Raw genomic sequence first — 16,112 nt, forward strand, 5'->3', positions numbered from 1 at the left:
CAGCGATCGCCGCTTGGAGTCTGTTAGACTGCAAAACCGCTGTCTTTTTACTTAGTACAGCGCTGCGATCTAAGGCAGCAATGTACTGGGGACAGCCGTGTGAAACGGCTGTCCCACTGGGGCACACTGGAGCGATTGGCTCTCATAGGCTGAAGCCTATGACAGCCGATTGCTATGATTGGCTGGCGGGGGGTGGGAGGGAGGCAGAGGAAGGGAAAAAAACAAAAAAAGTTAATTCATAAAAATAAAAAAAAATGCAATAAATATTTGTAAAAAAAAATAAAAATAAACAATGGGGGGGGGGGGGGGGCGATCAGACCCCACCAACAGAAAGCTATGTTGGTGGGGAGATAAGGGGGGGGATCACTAGTGTGCTGTGTTGTGCGGCCCTGCAGCGAGGCCTTAAAGCTGCAGTGGCCTATTTTGAAAAAAGTAGCCTGGTCTTTAAGGGGTTTAGCACTGTGGTCCTCAAGTGGTTAAAGAGGTCTTGTGGGGGGGAGGGGGGTGTTTAAAAAATAAAAAGGGACACTTACCTGGTGCTTCTACTGGCCCCCTGCAGCTGTCATGTCCCGCGCCGTCCTCCTATGATCCTCGGTTCCCTACCACCAGTCCCGGTCTGGTATTCGTCTAACTAGACAAATAGTACTCACTCCCGCGCGTTATCGGGAGCTTACTGCGCAGGAGCAGTACGAAGTTGTCTTGTACTGCGCAGTAAGCTCCCGATGACGCAGGTGGGAGCGAGTATGCGCGCAGCTGCAGTCTAATTAGACGCCTGATTAGACCAGCGGTGGGGCACTGAGGATCATTGGAGGAGGGTGTGGGACATTACAGCTGCAGGGGGCCAGTAGAAGCCCCAAGTAAGTGTCTGTTTTTATTTTCAAACACCCCCCCCCCTACCCCCAAAGAACCCCTTAGACTAAACTCTGTAAATACTTTCAGGGTGCATTTAAAGTTTCTAAGTTTCCTTCTGTCCTGTGCAAGTGTTCAGGTCCACTTTTACTTTTTATTTTTGTCAGTTTAGGCTTTCTTTAAATTCAGTGTTCCGTAGCGCTGAGTGGAGAGTTCTGCTAATATGCAAATCTCCACTCACACATAAGAACAAGCGACAGCAAGGAATTCAAAGGCAGCAGCTGGCAGGAAAAGTGATTGATAGCTCTCGTCATTAATTTGCCCCTCTCGGTTTCCTCTTCCGTGTGAGCGGAGAGCAGCAGGCTAGGCGAATCCTTTGCACTGCAACCGCACATCAGCCGCACAGATTATCGACACCTCCGCTATCTCCGCATAAACTTTTTACTTTTCTAAACCATCCTCTCTCTTTCTGCGATGAAGTCCGTAAACAGATTTAGAGAAAACGATTGCGTCTTTCCGTTCGGTCGTCCTTTAATTGGAAAGCTTCGCCTTTATAGAAGAACACGTCCAGAAATTAAACCGCTAAAAAACAAAGCTGCTCTCTCTGCTACAGAATCGTCTTCGTTTTTTTTTTCTTTTTACTCCCCACCAAACAGCTGCGTTTCATATTTTATGTATGATGATTTTTGTAGCCCCATCTGCTGTCTATTTCTGGAAGTGATTGTAAAAGGAATAAAAGATTTACGCGCACGACTTTCTCGAACTTGTACGCATCTGTGTGTTATGTAACCTTCTTCTTCTGCTGCTGGGGCGGCTGATGGATGGGAGAGCTCGCCGCTTTCTGCAGAGCGAGATGGAGAAGACCTGAGATTTCAGCCCCGATCTCCGCTCCGCCGGTGATAAACTTGTGAATGGCTAATTAAGGCTTCCATATTGTTAATGAACATTGATGGATGGGATTTTGGTTGCGGATCACGATACATTCATCGGGAACTTAACCACTTAATGACAAGCTGACTTATAAAAAAGTCCTGCTAGAGCCTCTTAACGGCTCCAGGACGGTTTTATAAGTCAAACAGTGCTGCTGCCGCTGTGCGCGTGCATGTGCGTGCGTGCACATGCACGCTCCCGCGCATGCATGCGGTTGCGCACTCCTACGTGTGCACGTGCAATAGTGGGGGAAAAAAACTCCATAGAAAAAATACACCTTTATTCTCAAATAATATATTGTCACCATACTTTGTACTAGGGACATAATTAAAATGTTGTGATAACCAGGACAGATAGGCAGATAAAATGTGTGGGATTTACGTACAGTAACAGCGTTTATATTAAAACTATAGTGGATGAAATTGGAGAAATTGAGTATTTTTTCATTTTTTCCTACTAAAAACAAATATCAACCCCAAAAAGCCCAATTGGTGTAGTAGATTTCTGATATTGTTACAGTAAAGCTGTTACTGAACAGCTTCTGTAACAAAAACGCCTGGCAAACAGCTCTGAACTGCCGTTTTTCAGAGCGGTTTGCGTTTTTCCTATACTTAACATTGAGGCAGAAACGCATCCACAATCCAAAAAATGCCTCACCCCGGGAGTATGCGTTTCTGCAAAACGCCTCCCACTCTGGTGTGAACCACCCCATTGAGATACATTGACCAAGCGTATCCGCAACCGCAAGCGGCTGCAGAAACGCTGAAAAAGCCGCTCGGTGTGCACCAGCCCTGAAAGGTGAAAATCGATCTTGTCCGTTAGGGTAAAAACGCCTTTGGGGTGAAGTGGTTAATGGTGTCATTTTTTTCTGTCCTATAGGAAGCTGAAATCAAAGATTTTGAGGGTACTTAAAGTGAAGCTCTGGTCAAGATAGGACATTGTTGTTTTGCATGTGGCCAGTCTGATATCCAATAGCCAGTTATCATTAGCATTTTTTTTATTAGATACAGAAATGAGGCAGAGATTGCTGTACAAATGTCCAGTGGCGTAGCAATGGGGGTGCAGAGCAGAGGTTGCGATTGCACGTGGGTCCCCCTACGCCTCTGTGCAGAGGTTGCGATCGCACCGGGGCCCGAGGGGCCCACAAGGGGCCCTCCTTTATCTATCTTATTTTCCTTTTCTTGGTGCTATCCTGATAATGAACACCTCTAATTGTGCATTGAATAGTGGTAATCCTTAACAAGCTATTTTCTTACTCTGATTACTCCTCTCTGAAGCTGCTGCTGTCCTTGTTAGATTTTGGGGCTCCATATCAATGCAGTATCTGGGGCCCCATGTAAAACTTGCACCAGGGCCCCAAGCTCTTTAGTTACGCCATTGCAAATGTCCTCTCCCATCTCACCTGACTTCCATTCTTCTTCTAGCCTTGGTTTGATGGAGCAGAGTGTTCTGAACACACAGATAGGCAACCAGTATAACAAGTTAGAACTCTTTACTGAAGAAAAAAAAGCAGATATAAATCATACACAACCCCCGGGAAATGTAGCTTACTTAGAACAAATAGTAACACAGAATGAATACAGGAAATAACAATCCCATAAAGATCATAATCACATTTTACACACAGTGGCATCTTGTGACTTTTTTTTTTACTATACTGCAGTTTAGGGCATAATTCCAACAGTTCTGAGGTAACAGAGAATGTTTATCTAGACTCTTCTCTGAGTATTATCTAAATTACTTTCTAAACCAGGGGCATCGCTAGCCCCAAAGATCAGCGGCACGTGCCCCGGATCTATTCTATTCTGTGGTGCCCCGGATGTCCCCCAGGTTGAATCAGCTGTGGTACCCCAATGGCGGGCATGCTGGGAGCTGTGGTGCATCAATCGGGGGTATTCTGGGTGCCTCTGTGTGGTAATACTGGGTGTCAGTGGCGTAGCTAAGAAACTATGGGCCCCGGTGCAAGTTTTACATGCCCCCCCCCCTCCCCCCCAAGCACTCTTTACATAAAAATTGATACTGCACACCAAAACTTACACAGACAACCACAGTGTCAGAGGTGCAAGAAGGGGATTGGGAACAGCTTGTTAATGATTACAAGTATTTAGAGCATCTATAGAAGTGATTATTACCACCACAGGACCAATAGAAAACTAATACTGTGTTTGAGGTAGGGCCCCTCTGGCCCAAGGGCCCCGATGCGTTCGCAACCTCTGCAATCCCTATTGCTAGTTACGCCACTGCTGGGTGCTGTGGTGCCATGCTGGATGCTGCAATGCCTTTATGGGGGCATGCAGGAAGCTGTGGTCCTTCTATGGGGGCATGTTGGGAGTTGTGATGCCTAAATGGGAGGGGGTCCACTAGAAGATTAGGGAATGCTATGGGGGAACTGCCAGATAACCTGGCGGCAGTCCAGCCCGCCCATCAGAAAGCAAGACCAGCCAGCACAGAAGCCAAGTAACTCTACCTAGTTATGTTTAAAGAGGAACTTCAGCCTAAACAAACATACTGTCATTAAGGGCCCTTTTCCACCAGCGCGTTTGCGCTGGCTGAATCGCAAAGTCGCAAACCGCTAGCGATTTTACAATCGCTACTGTTTGCTTTTTAACATAGGAATCGCGGTAGGTCATTTCCACTACCGCGATTCGTTTTTTACCCGAACGCGCGGCGGAGCGATATTTGCCGCGATTTTGCTATGCAGTGCATAGCATAGCAAAATCGCGGCCGCAAAACGCCGGGGAATCGCCGGTTTTGCGATTCAGCAATCGCTAGCGTTCAGCATGAAAGCTAGCGACTGCAGGTGGAAAAGGGCCCTTAGTTACATTAGCTACGTTAATTAAAATAGGTAGGTAATTTAATCTCTTACCCAACCCGCTTTAAAAGAACAGGCAAATGTTTGATTTCATGAGGGCAGCCATCTTTTTGGTTGAAAGAAGGTGACAGGGAGCATGAGACACAGTTTCAACTGTCCTGTGTCCTGATCACCCCTCCCAGCTGCTAGGCAACGTGAACAACAACATAGGAAATCCCATCATGCTTTGCACAGCATCAGGGAAAAAAAGCCCAGGCCGTTTTCTTTGATGGGGTGGAGCTTAGCTACTGTATAGCTAATAATTAGGCTTAGGTAATTAAAATAAAGTTCTGACGCTGTGAAACTGTTAAATAAACACCAAGCCTTTTCAGTGCTGCTGAGTAGATTTTTAGTCTGGAGGTTCACTTTAAGTGACACTGTCTATTTATGTAATATGCTGTATTTTTTTTCTTATTATTATTAATGGAGAGGGGGCTTCATTCTACATTTTGCTGAGCAGGCCTACTTTCACCACTGTTAAGTTCATGTAAATTTGGCTCCACCCATGACCCCACCCACATTCAAGTGCATGGCCACATCCATTTTCTGGATGAAGTGCTCAAAAGTGCCTCGAATTTCTTGGTTTCTCCCCTGTTCTAAACAATGCTCTTTACTGCTTATCATCTGACTATGGTAAACACTTAGAGAACTTACAGAAGATAATCTGTACTCTAAAATTCTTACAATAAAAAGCATACCATTCTATTCATTATGTTCTCCTGGGCCCCTCTGTGCTGTTTCTGCCACTCCCTGCTGCAATCCTGGCTTGTAATTGCCAGTTTTAGGCAGTGTTTACAAACAAAAGACATGGCATGTGATAGGCTGAGAAGAACTCAGTCTGTGACTCATACAGAGCCTGCAGGGGGCGTGGAGAGGGTGTGTATAGCTTCTGCCTATAACAAACAGAGCAGCACATTCTTGCCTGAATGCCTGAGCTTGACAAAGCTGTCAGAGGAAAGAAGATTAGATTATATAACAGAGAGAATACATCCACTTTGCAACTAGGAAAGGCTGCAGTAAGACAGACCATATTAGAACAGGAACTTATAGGATAGAAGAAATAAGGCTGAACATTTTGTTACAGAGTCTCTTTAAAGTAAGATAAAACATAACATTGAATAAAAATGTGTTTTCCTACTTCTTATTACCTATACAGTTATCATATTGGATTGTAAGCCTCTGACAGGGTCCTCCCTTCCCTAGTGTAATCTACAACATTGTGTGATCCTTTCCTATGACGGCCTGTTCTTGTATTACTGGGCCTACCTAACCAGCCCAAATCACATGATCATGTATATTGTAACATTTGCCTTGTACAACTTTGTTCTATGTTGTATAAGCTTGTTATGTCTGTCGTCCTTGTATCATTGTATGTATTTATTGTCCAGCACTGTATGTTGGCACTTTATAAATACAATAAATAATGATAATAATAATATTTGCTTTTGTGCACAAGTAATATTGTCTGTTTACAAATCACAAGTTTTCAAAGTACAGTTCATAAGCTCTGAAAGCTGTCATTGCATTTTATTGCATAGTTGCTGTATTTATATCTTAACATCTATGTAGGGATCCCTTCACAGCTCTCTCTGCTTCTACAGCAGAGAGAGCTCATTTTTACAGCAGCTGGGAATGTATGTGACAAAGGAATGTAAACAAAAGATAATGTTATCACCTCTTTGGATGTGGTCAGAAGCTGCCCACTGAAGCAAGGAGCTTTACACTGAAGAACAAAGTGCTGTGTTTAACTGTTTGAATGCTGTTCTGCTACAATTGTTTTTGTGGTAGTAGATATTATGCTGTAAATATTTTTTTAGAGCAAAGAGAAATTGCTTAATTTCATACCACTTTAAGTATCCTCTGTTAATAAAATAGCTAAATAAGAAGAGCTGTGATGACTAACAGACAAGTAGTGAGGATGAAGAAGAGAAATGGAAAGAGGTGGATTACTCTCACTTTGAGTTTATTCGTCTAGTGAAGAATTTGAGTCAAGGTAGGTACACACATTAGATAAAAGTCGGCTGACAATAGCTGCTTCGGCTGACGGTTGTTCACCTATTTAGTGTGTGTACAGCGTACACTCGATGTTGCTCAAGGATCTAAGCATACCCGATCGCCATGTTATTTTCTCCGCCCCACCCGGTTGGTTGTACAACAACTGTTGTTCTTGTGTCCCCCCCCCCCATAACTACCAGTTGCATCATTAGCCTGACATCTGTACAGCATCGGTTCCCAATTTGTTGCCTGAGGGATTATTTTTCCGACCCCCAACAGGTGACAATCATCGCATGTGTGGGCTGCTGAGCTTAAAGAGACACTGAAATGGAAAAAAAATATGATATAATGAATTGGTTGTGTAGTATGGATAAATACTAGAACATTAGTAGCAAAGAAAATATTATCATATTTTTATTTTCAGTTATATAGTGTTTTTTATAACATTGCATTACTCTCTAATATTTGCAGTTTACACACTACTCAGCATTCTAAATGATTTTACAGAGCAGGTCAGTGAACTTTTGAATTGTCCTCTGCAGAGTAAAAGAAAATACAGTGACTGACAGTTGAGATAACAAGCTTCAGAAGACAGAGCTCTCTGCGACTTTGAAAGTCGTGGAGCTCAATGGCTCTTTTGCATAGATAACAACTGAAGTTTCTTAACTCTTCCTGTACTGGAAACAATATTAGACTCATGTCTCTGCTCCTAATGTTTTATTTCTTAGCTGTACTAAACATACAAATCATATCATATATATTTTTTTCGCTTCAGTGTCTCTTTAAGAAATGAATGCGAAAAGAATGTCGGCATTTTTGCTCATCACTACCGTTCACATATGAATTCATTGGAGTAATGTAAGGCGGGCTATGTAATACCAAACAGTGTACACGTTTACAGTTGCAGTGAGGCATACTTTTTAGGTACTGTATGTTTCACCGTATGCATTGCATCATATGCGCAAAGCACAATCTAATTTTTCTCCTCCATTGAAATGAAATCCAGCCATTTGAAGTACAACTGTATTGAGAGGTATATGGAGACTGCCATATTTACTTGCTTTTAAGCGATACCAGTTGCCTGGCTATCCTGCTGATCCTCTGCCTCTAATACTTTTTTAGCCATAGCCGCTGAACAAGCATGCAGCAGATCAGGTGTTTCTGACATTATTGTCAGGTCTGATAAGATTAGCTGCAAGCTTGTTTCTGCTGTTATTCAGACACTACTGCAGCCAAATAGATCATTAGGGCTGCCAGGCAACTGGTATTGGTTAAAAGGAAATAAATATGGCAGCCTCCATATCCCTCTCTCTACAGTTGTCCTTTAAAGCCTTTGGAATATAGTTAGTTAACCAGCTGTGAGCTAATTTATCTGCAGTTGCCGAGTTTGATTGGCTCAATTTATTTATTTATTTTCTTCTTACTTCTTTGATTTCCTGGTGACAGGTGACAATCACCCTACACAAGAACCAAAATGCTTATGACCAGAGAAGTAAACCAGATAAGTCAGTTATGAACTTTTTGATGGATTCCCTATTAAGGGAAAGGCTAAATTATCTTGTAGGGAGCCAAGCTCCACATTTTTTCCTGGTTTCTAATAACTATAGGAGCAGCCATGTTCCCCCTCCCCTTCTAGCTGCCCATTATTTATTATATGGCCTAGGATACCATTGTTATGCAGATGACACACAACTGTATCTGTCCTTCAAGCCTGGCACCCAAGACCCATCAGCATCCATAAATGCGTGTCTAGTGGATTTACAAAATTGGATGAACACCAGCTGGCTGAGGCTGAACTCGGTAGGTGCTCCACACATGATGGATAAAGTTCAAAACACTCACCACCTCAAAGTAGCAATTGGGGGAGATACTGTGCAGTATAAAGACTCTGTGCGAAACCTTGGGGTGATCCTGGATGGAAATCTAAAACTCAAACAACAGATATCAGCTGTCGTCAAGTCTTCCTTCTTCCATCTAAGAAATATAGCGAAAATCAAACACCTTATCCCAGCTGAAGACCTACCTGCCCTGGTTCACGCATTTGTATCCTCCCGCCTAGACTACTGCAACGCCCTGTTCATCGGATCTACAGAAAAGGTTCTGCGCCCCTTACAGCTAGTACAGAATGCTGCAGCCAGACTCCTAGCCAATGCCCCCCGCAGCTCACACATCACCCCAGTACTGAAAACTCTTCACTGGTTACCAGTAAAATGGAGAATCAATTTTAAGATCTGCCTGCTGACATTCAAGGCTCTACACCACATGGGACCCAAATACATAGCGGATCTATTGGAACTTTATGCCCCTCCACGCACCCTCCGCTCTGCCAACAAGATGAAGCTGATTATTCCCAGGATACACCTAACATTTGGGGCTCGGGCCTTTTCCTATGCAGCCCCTACTCTATGGAACTCACTTCCACAATCAGTACGAGAGGCTCCCTCTCTGGACAGCTTAAAAAAAGGCTAAAAACTCACCTCTTTTCCCGAGCCTTTGAGACTGCATAATGCAGGGTCACAGCGCATTGAGTCCCCAGGGAGAAAAGCGCTATACAAATATTATTGTTATTGTTATTATTTATTTAGGGGAAAGCATCTGTGACTTCTCTATGAAGCACAGTGTCCCATCTACCCACCCCCCTGCTGATGAAAGCTTTTGTTTGCTCTCCGCTTGCTAAGTGCAATAAAATAATTACATCAGTTCTTATCTGCCTTAAATATCTGCTGTGGGACAGGCCTCAAAAGAGGCTAATAAAGCCTTCTGCTAAACTCTTCAATGTAAAAAGAAGAGGTAAAATTCATTTGTTTTCTTAATGAGCCACATTGTTGGCGTGCATATTTCATAATTTAATGTGCTATTGAGATGCCCTGGGTGCTAAACATGGTGCTTTGTTCACTTGTAAAGTAAACCTGTATTGGGGGGAGATGATAGTTAGATGCCTACCTCAGTGGAAGTCTTTGGATGGTCCAGGGACTTCTCAGATCCTCCTAGAGGCTAACATTCCAGTGGAGGCTTCTTCTTCACTTTCTTGTTAAAGAGACGCTGTAGCCACTTTAAAAACTTGATTTTACCTGTTATTTAGCTTAAGAAATATGGCCAGTGCTAAAACGCCACATCCCCGTGGCAGAACGAGGGTTTTATAACCCCCAAATCCCCACTTCCTGGGAGAGGCAGAGCTTAGCGCTGTAGCTGTGTCTCTACTCACATCAATCCCTGGTGATCAGTGGTGGATTGACGCTAATGGAGGCAGAGCTACAGAGCTTAGCTCTGCCTCCCCGGTCAACAAAAGCCACGACTTTGAAAGCTGTGGATTTTTGCCCCAGGATTCGGGGGTTATAAAACCCTCGTTCTGCCCTGGGAATGCTGCGTTTTAGCACTGGCCATATTCCTTAACCCTCCTGGCGGTTTGTCAACATCCGCCAGGGGGCAGCAAAGCCATTTTTTTTTTTTTTTTTTCATGTAGCGAGACAAGGTCTCGCTACATGATAGCCGCTCCCATCCCCCCAGCCCCTCCGATCTCCTCCGGCGATCGGAGATCAGGAGATCCCGTTCAAAGAACGGGATCTCCCTCCTGGAGGGCTTCCCTCGTCGCAATGGCGACGGGCGGGATGACGTCACCGACGTCATCGACGTCGTGACATCAAAGGGGACTCCGATCCACGCCACAGCGCTGCCTGGCACTGCTTGGCCAGGCAGCGCACGGGGTCTGGGGGGGGGGGGGGCGGCTGCGGCACGAAGGATAGTGGTGGATCGGCGGGTAGCGGCGGCGATCGGATTGCACACGCAGCTAGCAAACTGCTAGCTGCGTGTAGCAAAAAAAAAAATTATGCAAATCGGCCCAGCGGGGCCTGAGCGGTGCCTTCCGGCGGCATAGCCCGAGCTCAGCTCGGGCTTACCGCCAGGAAGGTTAAGCTAAATAACAGGTAAAATCAAGTTTTTAAAGTGTCTTAAGTGTCTCTTTAAAGTGAACCTAGAGCCAAGGGAAAAAAATGAGATTTACTCACCTGGGGCTTCCCTCAGCCCCCTGCAGCCGATCGGTGCCCTCCTAGCAGCATAGGGGGCGATATACAGGCTGGGAACGTGAAGAATCACTCGCATTCCCATGCCTGTAGGCCGGTGACGGCCAAACTGGAAGTGTTCGCTGGCGGGTCCTGGACCATCGGAGGGGAGCTGCGAGGGCACTGATTGGCTGCAGGGGGCTGAGGGAAGCCCCAGGTGAGTAAATCTCATTTTTTCCCCTTGACTGTAGGTTCACTTTAAGCTCTTGGCCATGGATGAGCGCAATCCAAACTGAGCATAAGCAAGTTAGGTCCAATCTATGCATGCCCAGCAGACACATATGGGCCGCGCATGCACAATCCACGCTGTAACCTATTTGCCAAGCTTTTGCTGCATAGATATAGAGGGCTCCTGCATTGGATCAGTGGGCTGTAGAAGGATCCGGGAATTCTCTGCACCATCCAATGGGTTCCCACTACTGAAGTATCTAACTTTTTTCCCCGACTTCAGGTTTTGCCTCTATTATTTATGTAAGTAAAGAAAGAGAACCGAGAGCCAAATATAGTGTAGTAAGTACTGGTAATGGGTATTATAAAATAGAATACAACGATATACTCACAAACCAGGGTTACCTCCAGGCAACCACTGTAAAGGCAGCTGAGGAGATTGACCTGTCCTCACTCAGGGTTAAGAAGTCGCTCTCTGTAGATAGGAAAAACAAGAGGTATCCCCCTCCACCAGGGGTGGATAATTAGGTATAGCGTAAACAAGGACAGAGGCGCCAAAAGAATAAAAGCAATTATTAAAATGTTTAAAAGTGCTTAGGAGGCAGTGGTGGATTTACCTCCTGTAAGCAGACACAACAAGCTGTGTATTCAAAAAGGTAGATTTATTGGTACACTTCAGGGGGTCACCGCAATGCGTTTCGCAGGCCTAAACCCGCTTCATCAGGCAATAGTGAATAAGAGTACACGATTGGGGACAAGAGGCATAGTTAGTGTGTGATCTCAGACATTGTGCATTAAATACATCATCAGTATAAAAGTTTATAGAAAATTAAAACTAATCAAATTCATCTGATTCAAACCTTGAAAATATAACAAGATAAACATAATGCATGAACATTCAGGTAAAAAGTATAATAAAGAATGGTGCTATATAGTTTGTATAGGAATAGTATAGAAGGGGGGTGGAGTATGTGGGGAGACAGTGTAAGCCTGCAATTGGGGGGGGGGGGGGGGGTTATTGGTAGAGCGGGTGTGGGGATTTTTGAATACACAGCTTGTTGTGTTTGCTTACAGGAGGTAAGTCCACCACTGCCTCCTAAGCACTTTTAAACATTTTAATAATTGCTTTTATTCTTTTGGCGCCTCTGTCCTCGTTTACGCTATACCTAATTATTCATGTAAAGTTCTTACCGCACTTCTAGTTGGTTCGATCTAATCAGTTAAATTATGTTTTTGGGCTACAGAAGGCAGCTGAAGTATAGGAAAGCCACATACCTACGGACAAGACGTGAAAACTGTAATTGGTGTCCTTGGTGGGAGTGGAATGCAGAACTCTAGAGCCGCAAGAAAAGAGGGCTAACCATGAGCAATTTGTACTTTCCTACACTAAAGGTGATCAAAATACTTTTACTCAACAGAAAAAATAAAATAAACTCTTACGTTACTTTAACCAACTGCATTTTTAAGCAGCTATACATTTTTCCCAGTTTTGAAGGTTTTCCCAGGAGGACAGCAAAAATATTATTTTTACTCAAAGTTTCTAAAAAAATGGACTTAGACTGTGATTTAAAAGGTGTCAAAGAGGCCATTTCCTGCTCAAGACAGAGAACCTTTCTGTGTTCGCTAAAGCCCCAAAGGTGTTAAGAAAAGAGAAAAAAATGGACAGAATTAAGAAGCTGCCTTTTCAATGTTAAGGAAACTTCATGATGTACGAACATTCCATCATCTGTGCCGAGAATTAAAGGGGGAGCTTTGCCGGGGACGTCCCTTACATACGTCGTGTATTCCCCATCTCTTTATTTCTAATCATTGAGCATGTTACTTCAGCCAGTTGGTAAACACGTAGTCCCCGTGGCATCAGCTCAAATGCCAACCTATGGCTTAGCCATTAAGGGGGCTTGCAGAGCAAACGCTGCTTTTTACGAGAGACTAAGCATATACTCAACACGAAGACCTCAGCTACCATCATGCTGGTCTGGGCATTCTGGGTCTCTTCGCGTTGCTTGTGTCTGTTAAGTAGCCTTCTATTGCAATGCATCAAGGCATATGCCTTTGGTTGTTTGAGGTTACTTTTGAAGTGATGGATAAAAGTTTTATTACGAAGATTCTTGAACTTCTCAGACTTTTTTTTTTTTTTTTACAGCGTACGTCAAAAATTAAAAAAAAAAAAATTATATTTATAGTGATCGCTGGTCACAAAATTAACACCAAAGGGAACCAGCTGTGAATGTTATTTACTGATTCTACCACTGCCATCATCTTGGGAAGCCGTATAGGCCGGCCTGGATTTACATCACGGGAGCCTATAGGCACAGATGTCCTGGCACCCCAGACTTCACACTCCATGAACCTACAAACCCCCGCCGAACCACACCGCACTTGTGCTGGCTGTCCCAGCTGTCTCTTCTCCCTTACCCATCATAGGTAGCTACAGGTGTCCCTTAAGGTCAACACACACCATACAATCTTGGTTGTTCAAGCCTACCACTTTCATGTAGTATAAGAGCTTATCCAATCAATCATTCAAGGTATTTTCAATTTGTTGGCCCTTACACTACATAGATTTGGTAAATCTGTACAACCAAGATTGTATGGTGTGTGTTGAGCTTTAGTATTAGGTAGCAAGAGGTACTCTTAATATTAAGTAGCTAGAGGTGCCCCCAAGTATTAGATACCCAGAAGTACCCTCAGTATTAAGTTGACTGAAGGGAGATGTGATCAGTGGAATGTCACGAGCAGGGTGATTAGCCTCTCATTTACACTCTCATGAGGACTCTGCATAGGGAAGGAGGAAGGCACTCTGGGGGAGGGGCGTGAGCCGCCTTTTCATCATCAGGCGCCTGTAGGCATGTGCCTACATGCCTTATGTAAATCCGGCCCTGTGTATAGGAAATATTAACCATGCTGGATTTAAGCAAAGGACCCCTGCTTGGTCCGGCTACAGGTCGCTAGTGATGGGTCACTAGATGCAAATAACTTCTGAGATGATGCAAAGTTTATATTGACAAATATTGTAAAATGTTAAATACATGTGTATGCGTACGTATGAAGTGCACACTTATCCCAGTGTAAAATGCACTAGAAATTACTTTTTTCCTAAGTCGCCGTGCCCGTGACAGGGAGTAGTAAAAAATCTCAAAGATCTGACAGGTTTTGGACTGGCCCATCCACTCATGAGGGGTTCTCAGTGTTTTCTTTTCTTTTTTTTTTCAAGAACACTTACTGAACAGCTGTTGATGATTTCAAAAGTCAAAATAGTAACACATTAGTAATGAGGCTGGTTGGCATCTTGGTTTAGTTTCTTTCCAGGGAATGTAAAGAGTCTGTCAGATTTGTACTACTTACTGTAAGCAACAGCAAGATAAGGGAAGAGTACTTCATAGTTAATTTTAATCTGGAAGCAATGTACTTCTTACAATTGTTTCCAGTACAGGAAGAGTTAAGAAACTTCACTTGATATTTATGCAAAAAAAGCTTCTCTGAGCTCCATGACCAAAAAAGCCCTGGACAGCACTGTCTTTTGAAGCTCTTATCTCAAATGTCTCTGATTGTTTCTTGTTTGTTTATGGTTTTCCTGCAGAGGAATGTTCAAAAAGTCAGTAGCTCTGCTCTGTGAAATCATTTAAACTGCTGAGTGTAATGTGTAAACTGCATATATTAGAGAATTATACAATGTTATAAAAAAGCTATATAACTGAAAATACAAATATGAGGCTCTTTTCCTTGCTACTAATGTTCTATAAATTATCCCTACTACACATACAATTCATTATATCATAAGTTTTTTTTTCTTCAGTATCACTTTAACCATTTATGCCTCCAGGACGTAGTACCTACTTCCAGGAGGCCACGTGCGCGTCTGCACGCTCCCGCGGCCGATCGCGCGCGTGCACACGCACTCCCGGCTGCGGATTCGGTAGCCCAGGAATCAATGTATCGGGCTATGGTGCCCGATCACTGATTCCTCTCTCCCGCTGAAAAAGCGTCAGCTTCTCTTGGAAGCTACGCTTTTTCTGAAGCTATGTTCCTCTAAGCTTACGTTGTACGCTTAGAGTAACGTCATGTAAACAAACTCAAGTTTGCCATCTTGTGGCCAAAAAGTAAAACTACAAGTAAAAGTAAAAAAACATTACAATACACAAAACTTCCCCAAATAAAACACTATTTATATCCCACCCTCCCAAAAATGTCCACATAAAATGTTTAATAAAAAAAACAAAAACATTACTATAAAAAAAAGCAACACATAAATATTTACCTAAGGGTCTAAACTTTTTAAATATCTATGTAAAGATGACATATTTCTCTCTATTTTTTTTGTATAAGCTTGTAAATAGTGATGGATGCAAAACGGAAAAAATGCTCTTTTATTTCCAAATAAAATATTGTCATAAGTAGTGATAAAGTTATAGACTAATGGATGGGAGGTGAACATTGCTCAGATGCATAAAGTGAAAACGACTGAAGGCTGAACTGGTTAAGCAGCTTAGAATTGGATTGACCAAATGCAGCTGCTGTTTTTAAGTGGCCCAATACCAAGCTGCGGCAAGAGGCGTCTCCCTTCCCCAAATGTCCCCCTCCTTGCACTCTCTGTCTCCTCCTCCTTAGAGGCATGGCGCCGCTTCACTCACCTGCTCTCAGTGTTCCATGGCTACAGCAGTTCCTCATGTTGACCTGTAACGTGCTGCCGGGTCACATGAGACGCCTCTGTCGTCAGAGAGGAAGCAGGACTTCATGTGTGGCTGGTGATCCCATTGTTAATCGGCTGAGAGCGGTGAGTTAGGGCGGGTGAGTGGGCACCAGGGGGTAGAGATGGTCTGAACTATTTGCCCGGCGAATAGTTTGTGCGAACAAGGAATGTTTGCATGCTTCCCATCAGGCAAATGCATGCAGTGTTCGATTCGCTGCCTATACATTATAATGTTGACCCCTCATCCCAAAGTCAGCAGACACAAGGCAGCCAGTGGCATAGCTAACGAGCTGTGGGCCCCGATGCAAGTTTTACATTGCCCCCCCCCCAAGCACTCTATAAATAATAATTGATACTGCGCACCAAAACCTGCCAGTGGCAACTACAGTGTCAGGGGTGCAAGAAGGGGATGGGGGGCAGTTTTTTAATGATTACCAATATTCAAAGTATCTATAGAAGGGATTATTATGAGCACAGGATCAATAGAGAGCTAATACTGCAGTTGAGGGAGGGTCCTTCGGGCCCCTCTGGCCCAAGGGCCCCAATGGGTTGCAACCTCTGCAACCCCTAT

This window comes from Hyperolius riggenbachi, chromosome 10 (assembly GCF_040937935.1).
Source record: "Hyperolius riggenbachi isolate aHypRig1 chromosome 10, aHypRig1.pri, whole genome shotgun sequence".
In the NCBI taxonomy this organism is placed as follows: Eukaryota; Metazoa; Chordata; class Amphibia; order Anura; family Hyperoliidae; genus Hyperolius; species Hyperolius riggenbachi.